Below are 12,714 nucleotides of genomic sequence, written 5' to 3' on the forward strand. Positions count from 1 at the left end.
TCTCCATTATTAATTGAAAAAATTGCAAAAGATTCAGCAACACAGATGTCCAACTTACTGTGTAGTTATGCGATGAAAAGAGACGACTTTTAGCCGTGTGTGGTGCTGGGCTAATATGTCCGCTACAACCTGAGACGTCACGCGCACGCGTCATCATACACGTCATCATTTCGCGACGTTTTCAACAAGAAACTCCGCGGGGAAATTTAAAATTGCAATTTAGTAAACTAAACCGGCCGTATTGGCATGTGTTGTTAAGATTTCATCATTTATATATAAACTATCAGACTGCGTGGTCGGTAGTAGTGGGTTTCAGTAGGCCTTTAGGATACACCCAATTTAAATTGGGGATTTATCATCAAGCCTCTTGTGAGAGCATTGATACAGAAATGGGAGAAAAGGTAAGCAGGTCTATTTATAGTTCACCTGACGTCTTGTTAGTGGCTCCATGGAGCAAAGGCTGCTGTGTAAAGATAGATAGATAGTACTTTATTGATTCCTTCAGGAGAGTTCCTTCAGGAAAATAAAAAATAATAATAAAAAGCAGTATAAGGGAATAGATAGAGGTGTGCTGAGATGAGGCAGCTGGCAAAGCTCTTTTTTTGTCACACCAATTCATCCATTCATCACCGAGGACACACACAACTTTTGTTCATGACATGACTTGATCTAGAACAGGGGTCGGCAAGGCAAAATGTTGAAAGAACCATATTGGACCAAAAATACAGAAACAAAATCTCTCTGGAGATGCAAAAAAATAAAAGCCTCATATAAGTGTTATATTGAAGGCAACACATGATGTGAGTGTCTATATTAGATATACAGTGCTAGCCTACTATCAAAATGACTATGTGTCCCAGGCTGATGCAAATATTAATTGACAGACATTTTTACAGCATTGGAAAACATTAGCAAACCGGAGGCTTCTCAGAGGGTGAGATAACATTTGTATTGTCTTGTCGATGTCACGTCTAGTCGCTATTGTGATCTGTTATCGCTCCTGTCGGGTCGTACCTTGTCTTTGCAGCGTAGCGAGTGACGCATATTTGTAACAGTGTTAAAGTTGACTTCCGGTTCCGGGTCAACGTGAATGACTGCTCGCCGACTGCTCTTGTTGCAAAAAAGCTAAGTATCGTTCTATCTGTGTGATTTTAACTGTTTTGCAGCTTTATTCACAACTTATCGAACATATTTAATAGTTCCATTTAACTTGCAAATCACCCGATCTCTGTCTCACCACTCCGCCCTCAGCTAGCTAGCTGCTAAGCTAACGAGGCTAGCGGAGAAAGGCAGCGCCGGTCTGAAGGAAGCTACTCCCCCGCCACCGTGACCATCACTTCCCGAAGACAGCTGGCACCCCACTCGGCGACGGAAAGTTTCTGTGAGTATGGCTTCCTGCGCTTCGTGCACTTTACTCATGGATAGGTTGGCTTTGCTAGAGAGCCGTGTCCGCCAGTTAGAGCAGTGTAATTTCGTAACTTTAGATGTTGCGGACACATCTGCTAGCGTTAGCTGTAGCGAGCTAACTAGCCCAGCTTGTAGCAGCCCTAATCGGCCTACAAGCTACGGTGTACCGGTTGAGACGCATAATAGATTTAGCCCTTTAGCTAGTCCTACACCCCAGTCTACCGGGCACCACACTTTAGTCATAGGGGACTCCATCACCCGAAACATAAAGCTTAGCAAACCAGCCACAATTAAGTGTATTCCCGGGGGCAGAGCACCTGACATTGAAGCTAATCTTAGGGAGCTAACTCGCAACAGGTCTAATAAACACGTACGGCAGGCTAACCGCACCACTAGTTATGCGAATATAGTAATACACGTTGGCTCCAATGACGTTAGGATGAGACAATCAGAGATTACAAAGAGAAACATAGCCAGGGCTTGTAATCTCGCCAGAAAGATGTCCAGGCATCGAGTAATTGTCTCTGGCCCCCTGCCTGGGAGAGGCAATGATGAGAGATATAGCAGATTAGTCTCTCTTAACAGGTGGCTGGATAGCTTCTGCAGACAACAGGGATTTACGTTTATTGATAATTGGCCCTCTTTCTGGGGCAAACCTGGCTTGCTGAGGAGAGACGGCCTTCACCCTAACCAGGAAGGCGCTATCCTCTTGTCTCGGAACATAGACTTCGCATTGAGCCACATTTGACTAACTGCACTAGAGCAAGCCCGGTCACAGGCAATTACAGAGCCTGCTAGCCTGGGTATGGAGTCAGTTAAGTTAGAACTAGCCAGCGCCAGGCTGGATGATCCCTGTACACATAGCAATTTTCGTAGAATAATACACAACTCACAAAATGTTTTTTCTACTGTGTCTATGACTACGTCAGAGTTAGACATGCGCTCTACTGAGGTGGCAAATTATGATGCGTTCAGTTTATCGCAGCGCCAAGTAGACAATCTGAAAATTCCCGTCATATCAATTCCTAGATATGGTCGTAATTATTTTAAGTACACTGCGCATAATAAACGTAACATTATTAATATTGCTACGACGGATAATTTCATCAACAACTCCTTAAAACAGCCCACTACCTATAATATGGGCTTTCTAAACATCAGATCTTTGTCTCCCAAAACGTTATTAGTCAATGAGGTCATTAGAGACAACAACCTTAACGTCATCGGTCTTAGCGAAACCTGGCTTAAACCAGACGAGTTTTTTGCGATAAATGAGGCATCCCCTCCTAACTATACGAATGCGCATATTGCCCGTCACCTCAAAAGGGGAGGGGGTGTCGCACTAATATACAACGAAAACTTTAACTTTAGTCCTAACTTAAATAATAAATATAAATCGTTTGAGGTGCTTTCTATGAAGTCTGCCACACCTCTGCCTCTGTGCCTGGCCGTTATCTACCGCCCCCCAGGGCCCTATTCGGACTTTATTAGTGAATTCTCAGAGTTTGTTGCTGATCTAGTGACGCACGCCGATAATATAATTATAATGGGGGACTTTAATATCCATATGAATACCCCATTGGACCCACCGTGCGTGGCGCTCCAGACTATAATTGATAGCTGTGGTCTTACACAAATAATAAATGAACCGACGCATCGCAGCGGCAATACGATAGACCTAGTGCTTGTCAGAGGTATCACCGTCTCCAAAGTTATGATACTCCCGTATACTAAAGTAATGTCCGATCATTACCTTATAAAATTCGAAGTTCAGACTCATGTTCGGCAAGCTAATAAGAATAATAACTGCTATAGCAGCCGCAACATTAATGCTGCCACAACGACGACTCTTGCTGACCTACTGCCCTCGGTAATGGCACCATTCCCAAAGTATGTGGGCTCTATTGATAACCTCACTAACAACTTTAACAACGCCCTGCGCGAAACCATTGATAGTATAGCACCTCTGAAGTTAAAAAAGGCTCCAAATAGGCGTACGCCATGGTTTACTGAAGAAACTAGAGCTCAGAAATTATTATGTAGAAAGCTGGAACGCAAATGGCGCACGACTAAACTTGAGGTGCACCATCAAGCATGGAGTGATGGTTTAATAACTTATAAACGCATGCTTACCTTAGCTAAAACTAATTATTACTCAAATCTCATCCGCATTAATAAAAACGATCCAAAATTTTTGTTTAGTACTGTAGCATCGCTAACCCAACAAGGGACTCCTTCCAGTAGCTCCACCCATTCGGCAGATGACTTTATGAAGTTCTTTAATAAGAAAATTGAACTTATTAGAAAGGAGATTAAAGACAATGCGTCCCAGCTACAACGGGGTTATAGTAACACAGATACGATTGTATATACGGCGGATACTGCAAATATCCAAAATAGTTTCTCTCGTTTTGATGAAATAACATTAGAAGGATTGTTACAACGTGTAAATGGAATAAAACAAACAACATGTTTACTTGACCCACTTCCTGGGAAACTTATCAAGAAGCTTTTTGTATTATTAGGTCCATCAGTGCTAAATATTATAAACTTATCACTTTCCTCGGGCACTGTTCCCGTTGCATTCAAAAAAGCGGTTATTCATCCTCTCCTTAAAAGACCTAACCTCGATCCTGACCTCATGGTAAACTACCGACCGGTGTCTCACCTTCCCTTTATTTCGAAAATCCTCGAAAAAATTGTTGCGGAGCAGCTAAATGAGCACTTAGCGTTTAACAATCTATGTGAAACCTTTCAATCCGGTTTCAGGGCAAATCACTCGACTGAGACAGCCCTCGCAAAATTGACTAATGATCTATTGCTAACGATGGACTCTGATGCGTCATCTATGTTGCTGCTCCTCGATCTTAGCGCTGCTTTCGATACCGTCGATCATAATATTTTATTAGAGCGTATCAAAATACGAATTGGTATGTCAGACTCAGCCCTGTCATGGTTTAACTCTTATCTTACTGATAGGATGCAGTGCGTCTCCTATAACAGTGTGACCTCGGACTATGTTAAGGTAACGTGTGGAGTTCCCCAGGGTTCGGTCCTTGGCCCTGTACTCTTCAGCATCTACATGCTGCCGCTAGGTGACGTCATACGCAAATACGGTATTAGCTTTCACTGTTATGCTGATGACACCCAACTTTACATGCCCCTAAAGCTGACCAACATGCCGGACTGTAGTCAGTTGGAAGCGTGTCTTAATGAAATTAAACAATGGATGTCCGCTAACTTTTTGCAACTTAATGCCAAAAAAACGGAAATGCTGATTATCGGTCCTGCTAGACACCGACCTCTATTTAATAATACAACTTTAACATTTGACAACCAAATAATAAAACAAGGTGACTCTGTAAAAAATCTGGGTATTATCTTCGACCCAACTCTCTCCTTTGAGTCACACATTAAAAGCGTTACTAAAACGGCCTTCTTTCATCTCCGTAATATCGCTAAAATTCGCTCCATTTTATCCACTAAAGACGCCGAGATCATTATCCATGCGTTTGTTACGTCTCGTCTCGATTACTGTAACGTATTATTTTCGGGTCTCCCCATGTCTAGCATTAAAAGATTACAGTTGGTACAAAATGCGGCTGCTAGACTTTTGACAAGAACAAGAAAGTTTGATCATATTACGCCTGTACTGGCTCACCTGCACTGGCTTCCTGTGCACTTAAGATGTGACTTTAAGGTTTTACTACTTACGTATAAAATACTACACGGTCTAGCTCCAGCCTATCTTGCCGATTGTATTGTACCGTATGTCCCGGCAAGAAATCTGCGTTCAAAAGACTCCGGCTTATTAGTGATTCCTAGAGCTCAAAAAAAGTCTGCGGGCTATAGAGCGTTTTCCGTTCGGGCTCCAGTACTCTGGAATGCCCTCCCGGTAACAGTTCGAGATGCCACCTCAGTAGAAGCATTTAAGTCTCACCTTAAAACTCATTTGTATACTCTAGCCTTTAAATAGACTCCCTTTTTAGACCAGTTGATCTGCCGCTTCTTTTCTTTCTCCTATGTCCCCCCCTCCCTTGTGGAGGGGGTCCGGTCCGATGACCATGGATGAAGTACTGACTGTCCAGAGTCGAGACCCAGGATGGACCGCTCGTCGGGACCCAGGATGGACCGCTCGCCTGTATCGGTTGGGGACATCTCTACGCTGCTGATCCGCTTCAGATGGTTTCCTGTGGACGGGACTCTCGCTGCTGTCTTGGAGCCACTATGGATTGAACTTTCACAGTATCATGTTGGACCCGCTCGACATCCATTGCTTTCGGTCCCCTAGAGGGGGGGGGTTGCCCACATCTGAGGTCCTCTCCAAGGTTTCTCATAGTCAGCATTGTCGCTGGCGTCCCACTGAATGTGAATTCTCCCTGCCCACTGGGTGTGAGTTTTCCTTGCCCTTTTGTGGGTTCTTCCGAGGATGTTGTAGTCGTAATGATTTGTGCAGTCCTTTGAGACATTTGTGATTTGGGGCTATATAAATAAACATTGATTGATAACCCCTGGAAATTACTGGCTTAGAATTTCCAACAGGTAATGACGTGTGTGTGCAAGTTAAAGAAAACAGCTGGCGGTCTTTTTCTAATGGATTTAGTACAATCTTTGCAAGCTAGGCAAAGTTTACTGTCGTCTGGAACAACATGCCACACAGACAACTATCAGAAATGCAGCCAATATTACATAAAGATAATGTGTCATGAGACATGTAAATATAAGTTAAATACACATAGGACACAAGTAAAGGAAATTAAATGAGCTCAAATATACCTACAAACGAGGCAAAATGATGCAATATGTACATACAGCTAGCCTAAATAGCATGTTAGCATCAATTAGCTTGCAGTCATGCACTGACCACATGTGCCAGATTGGCACTCCACACAAGTCAATAACATCACCTTTGTGCATTCATGCACAGGATAAACTGTTTGGTGGACAAAATGAGATGAAGAAGGAGTGGCATAAAACACATATTTCTGTGGTAACGTCGGAGAAAGTTATACATGTAAACAAACTACGGTGAGTTCAAGGACCGCTGAAATTAGTAGGACAAAACTGCGCTCGCCAAATACGCTCATCAGTGAAGCATGACTACTCTAAACAGTGGGATTTCTAACAATTAAGGTTTGTGTCATGTTTGTCCTCCTACAGAAACTATATTAAAACTAAAAATATATTTTTCCCCTCATCTTTTTCCATTTTTATACATTTTTGAAAAAGCTTTGATTGATTGATCGAAACTTTTATTAGTAGATTGCACAGTACATATTCCGTACAATTGACCACCAAATGGTTACACCCGAATAAGTATTTCAACTTGTTTGAGTCGGGGTCCACGTTAATCAATTCATGGTATCTCCAGGAAGCCACTAAGGCGGCGCTAAAGAGCCACGGGTTGCCGAGTCCCATTCTATACCAACCACGACTCAATCTCTCATTATACATTTTACCCTCTTTCCAATAGCGAATGTCCAGTAAATTGACAGTGCTGTTACCATGGCAACATGCATACAAACAATTCCAAACTACAAAACAAACAAACAAAAAAACAACAACCAGGCGGCATCATTTTTCAACGCATTCATGCACTAAAAGTCTGGAATTTTTTACAGACTTATTTGAAGCATAGGCTGTCACGTGGTTCCCAACATTTTTGAGTCATGGAATGATTCAATAGCGTTTGTGACATTGCACCCCAACAAAAAACAATTGACTGAGCTACAGTATCTCTACCGAGCCACTTTATACCAAGCTGCAGGGACTGTAGCATATTCACTCACCACTGTTAGCATCTTAAGGTGTACTCAAGCAAGTCGTATCACAATGCATGTGCCCACTTCGCACCTTAAATCACGACATGTTTGACTAGTGTGAGCACACTGACCCGTGCCCGAGCCTGGCACACCTCCCCTTCTTTGGCACGATTGGAAGAGGACGGCCCAGGGGACTTCTCCATGTACACAAGTAACATTGAGAAGTCAAAGAAAAACTGTAATGCTTTGGTCTTTCGCAAGTTCTTAGTAATAACCAACACATTTTACATTAGAAATAAAATACATAGACTCATAGTGATCTACGAGTCAAAACTACAGCATGCGCACTTACCTTAAGACTGCATTCTTGTGCTTGGTAAAGACGAGCCATTTAATTCATGTGTTCACTCTCCAGGGTTGCCAACTACCTAGAAAATAAATAAGAAACACTTTGTTGGTAAGGCTGGGAAATCAAATTGTCTTTTTTTTCTGCATGACTTTTTTCATCCTATTTGACTCGAACCTGGACCTAATTCGGTGAAGGTTTTCCAAATAATAAAATACTTAAGAAAAAATGTTTTAAAGCAAAACAAAAAAATAATGAAATAAAATAATATCTTCAACAGATATTTCCAGTTTAATCCAACAAGATAAAAATAAACATATTCATTAAAACAACAAAAATTGATACAATATTAACTTTAAAGGCCTACTAGATGCGCGGATAGGCAATTATATCATCCGCAACCGCATCACTAAAGTAGTCATCAACCCGCAATCCACCCGAACTAATATTTCATCAAAGCCGCACCCGCCCGCCGCCCGCCCGTTATTATATATCTAATATAGACGATGCAAGGCATTAGTGAGGTTAGAAAGTGTAACTCCCTCCAAATAGCACAGACACAATGGCTTTCTTGAACTGATTTATTTGAAGGCTTACTTTCCCTTCAAATTCACCATGAAAACTGTAATAAATAAAGCACGATACAAACGTAAAAATAATAACATGTACAGCATGTGGATCAAACATTTTACCAAGTAAAATACCAACAAATGACAAATACCTCGTTGGCCATACCCGGAAGTAGCTTCCTTACATCCGTCGACAGACCAAACGAGACACTTCAAAATAAAAGTATGCCAACATACTGTTTCAAAGAGTGCAGCTGGTTATTCGTATGTGGGTAACAACATTTAACCATTTATAAATGGTTGATTTCTATAGGCTAGTAAGGTAAAGTGTTGTACCTGACAAGTTTGGGCTACCTTGCTTCTGCAGCCTTCATCAGAGGTGTCACGTGATGTTAGCGTGACGTCGTCTGTGACGTGATATATGGATTGTACCATCAACAGTTGTCAGGTACAACACTTTACCTACTAGCCTATATAAATCAACTATTTATAAATACACGTCAGTAGGCTAAATTAACCTCTTCAACATAACATTTAACTATGTATAATGTAGCGGCTGGCTACGGGGTGTTAGCCAATGACTTTGGCTGGGGGGCGGGACTTCCGGGAGAGATAGGGAAGTGACGTTCTCGACAGGAAGTGAGAGTTCGAGTTGTCCCGGGAAAAGCATTAGAGACATGAGAGCTGTTGTGTGGTTGTGCAATGAAGACAAGACAAACGAAGAAGTTTTATGAGCCTACATTCCTGGGATTATTACAATATATATTTCCGAATTGGTTCAACCGCCACTCGCCCGAATCTATTTAAAATCTATTTTTTCGTCATGTCACCTGCCCGACCCGCGGTTTATCCGCCGACTCCGCGTTTGTGACGGCAAACCGCGCATCTCTAAGGCCTACTGAAACCCACTACTACCGACCACGCAGTCTGATAGTTTATATATCAATGATGAAATATTAACATTGCAACACATGCCAATACGGCCTTTTTAGTTTACTAAATTACAATTTAAAATTTCCCGGGAGTTTTTTTCTTGAAAACGTTGTGTAAAAAAACATCATTATCAATATTAAGAGCGAGCAGTTGACACCTTCAAAAAATTAGCAAGCATTAGGCCTACTGGCAAAGTTAGTATGGAATAGAATAGAACACTTCCTTGTCATCAAACATGAGAGCATGACAAAAAAATATAGGTGGCTACTCTGTTAGGTGCAGTTGAAAAACAATATAAACACCACGCAGTCTGATAAGTTTATATATCAATGATGAAATATTAACATTGCAACACATGCCAATACGGCCTTTTTAGTTGACCAAATTACAATTTTAAATTTCCCGGGAGTTTCGTCTTGAAAACGTCGTGTAATGATGACGTGTACGCAAAACGTCACGGGTTTTAAGGAAATATGAGCGCTGCACACACACACAGCTAAAAGTCGTCTGCTTTAACGGCATAATTACACAGTATTTTGGAGATCTGTGTTGCTGAATCTTCTGCAATTTGTTCAGTTGATATTGGAGAAGTCCCAGTAGAAAAATGGAGTTGGGAAGCTTTAGCCTTTAGCCACACAAACACACGGTGATTCCTTCCGTGTTTAAAATTCCTGGAGGTGAAACTTTACTATGGATCAGAGCGCGGTCAAGCAAAAATGAATCACGACGGAATGTGCAACAGGTGAGTCTATAATACTTCATCCACCACCATAAAGGAGAAAACAAAGTGACTGCAAATAACAATTACCAACAATACCAGTGGCAGGTATTTGGTTGAAGAACCTGAAATAGACCAAATTATGATATAGAAAGTGGGAAAACGGACAATTTCCTGATGTGTTTTTGCTAAAAAAAATAAAAATAAAAAATCAACGTGGATTGTACATTGAAGGGGCAAAGCACATACGTTAGGGACTGTGTGTATGTGCTCGAACCTGAGCTAGTCAGCACACAGCAGGGTTGATTTTTAATGCATACAAACGGCGCCGGAGTTACACCATTAGCAGAAAGCGCACACACATAAACAGACACACACACATACAGGTGTGACGGGGGACTGGAGGCTGTGGGTTTACAACATGGGAAATGGACAACTGCCAGGGGGTTATGGCACAACATTAACACAGGTCTAATTTGCTCCTTTCTTAAGCCCCCCACATTTCCCCATACACACAACATTATAGCATTGTGTTCACCATACTCATACATAATATATTTCCAGCTATGACATTTAAAACTAAGATTTTTTAGCTACTGTTAACAACCTTGTAAGTTACCTGCATGAAAATGGAAAAAACGATAATCAGTAGTTGGTAATTGTTGTCAATAAAATAGTTAATAGTGACAGTATGTACTCAATGAGAAGGTTGCATTGCATGTATCAAATCCAATTGAAGACTTCAAAGAGTCTTTATTTTTAATTGTTCCATACAAGCAAGACATAACGAAGAAGTGAAACACAGAATCTGGTCCCCAAGACATGTGTAGTTATTCTCCAGCTTCTTCTAATCCTAAACCCTAACCCGTAGTCTGACCCTAATTTTACTTGAAGCATTTATCTATTATTGAATTGAATAAACGATTTATCTGTGTCCTTACACCAGGTGTGTCCAAACAACGGCCCGCAAACGTCTTCAATTTGGCCCGCGAGAAAGCACAAGTCCAATAAGCATTGTGGGCTCTGTGTTTTCATATAACGTATACATAGCCAGCAATCTGATAGCTGCAACTGTCACCATCTGATGGGCAACAAAAGTTACTCAAGTCAGTGGCTATTAATTATACATCAATGTGTACACTTGGACAGCATTCACTTATATTACCCAATCCAAACAACCTTCCCTAGTCATGGTTTAGAAAAAAAACAGTCACAAAATTTCAACCCCTATCTTGTTTACCTCTGTGATGACCTCCTTAAAGTTGTTTTAATCAATCAGGAATATCAAGCAACTAAAATGTGGCAAACAAATAAGTGTGGGGATAGTGTTTTGCACATCCTGCTCATGGAACTTTGTAGGTATTATAAAAAAAAAAACGTCCTATCAGCATAAAACAATCTATACTAAATCCATTACAAGGGATGGGAAAAAATGCAAAACACTATCCCCACACTTATTTGTTTGCCACATTTTAGTTGCTTGATATTCCTGATTGATTAAAACAACTTTAAGGAGGTCGTCACGGAGGTAAACAAGATAGGGGTTGAAATTTTGCATACTCTTAATAACCAATAATTATTATTATTCATTATATAATATAAATATATTAAGATAAACTAAATATATTTTGAAAAAAGAGTGAAGACACAAAATATATAAACATTTATTCATATATTCTAACCGACCACTTCCAACCCTTAACCTAAAACGTAATGCTAATCCCTTGCTCCAACCCTAATGGAAGCATTTTACTATAACTAGTCCCTCCAGGAATGTAATACATCTATTCTATGGAATGCCAATACAATTTACGCAAATTCAACCAATCCCCATGAAATATTTATTGTCCAATGCCCGCAACTTCCCCGCTTATTTGGTTGATCAGCGTCATTTTTGCCAATGGAATGTCTCTGAGCGGTGCTCAAACGCACACATTGACTGTCTAATCGAAACTGATGCTTGTTTCTCGTGTTGACGGAGCAGGAAAAAAAACGTGTAACGACATATCAACGCTTTATTGGTCAAACGGCACAATTGTCGTCCTCCCGCATAGCTCGGACCAACTTCCAAGGTACTTCAAACAACAACTAAACAAACAACCACAAACTAAGACAGCGAAATCCTGGAGACACTGATCTAACCAACCAAGACGAACACTAATCCTAACACCAAACTCCACTTTGTCAGTACATTGAACCAATCGGAAGACTGCTTGGCTCATTTCACTCAGCACTCCTTCCCTTTCAGCATGCAGATGTTGACACCCACTACGCCACCTCGCCACCACCCCTGGGTGCTAGTCCAGATGTTCAGGGGAAAGGTCCCTCACCCTGCCTCCACCTGTTGGCAGCGTAGGAAACCTCACTCGCCACTGGCTCTCCTTTTTGTAAATGACCTTATCATTCTGTCGCCACTCAGAGCAAAATTCTTATCATAATCGCAGAACTTGAAACTTTTCACTTGAGAGTCATCTGCAAAGTAAGCAGAGACCTTCTTTTTTTTCTTGTGTTGATCATTTCTCTTAGCTGTCTGGCAATTGCAGTGTTCATAGTTTCCATCCTCGGCCTGTCTGCTGTGTGTGTGTTAGTGTGGAGGAGGGGGATGGGCTCTCTGATATTCTCCTCAACTGAGAGACAAAGTGTGTTAAGCATTCCTCTCTCTCTTCCTCACCACGACTGTACCGAGTAACTCTCCCTCCATTTTTTTTCCATGTGTTCACTCTCAGCTCGTCTCCTCCCCTTCTCTTAGAAGTCTCTTCTTCCTCCACTACTCTTACTTATCTTTGCTTTATTTTGGGGATGTATGAAACCGTCTTGACGTGTGATTTGGTTGTGGAAAAGTCACCTTGTGCTTGTTCTCTAAAGTCTAGAGAACAATTAGTAGTGTTCACCTAAAGACTGGTCCAATAGGACACAACAGATCCTAATGTTGTCTTCACCTTAGGTTTCACTTTTTTTTAATTTGCCACAAACGTGCGC

The 12,714-nt window shown here is 41.3% G+C and overlaps 1 long non-coding RNA gene across 1 annotated transcript in view; it reads right to left on the reverse strand.

The window, feature by feature from the left end:
• LOC133541088 (uncharacterized) overlaps positions 1-12,714 on the reverse strand; it is a 131,231-nt gene that overhangs the window by 91,894 nt on the left and 26,623 nt on the right. The window contains exon 3 of the long non-coding RNA XR_009803790.1: positions 7,522-7,597. This is a non-coding gene — a long non-coding RNA (uncharacterized LOC133541088). The remainder of the gene's footprint in view (positions 1-7,521; positions 7,598-12,714) is intronic.

The sequence above is a fragment of the Nerophis ophidion genome, linkage group LG23, assembly GCF_033978795.1.
Source record: "Nerophis ophidion isolate RoL-2023_Sa linkage group LG23, RoL_Noph_v1.0, whole genome shotgun sequence".
In the NCBI taxonomy this organism is placed as follows: Eukaryota; Metazoa; Chordata; class Actinopteri; order Syngnathiformes; family Syngnathidae; genus Nerophis; species Nerophis ophidion.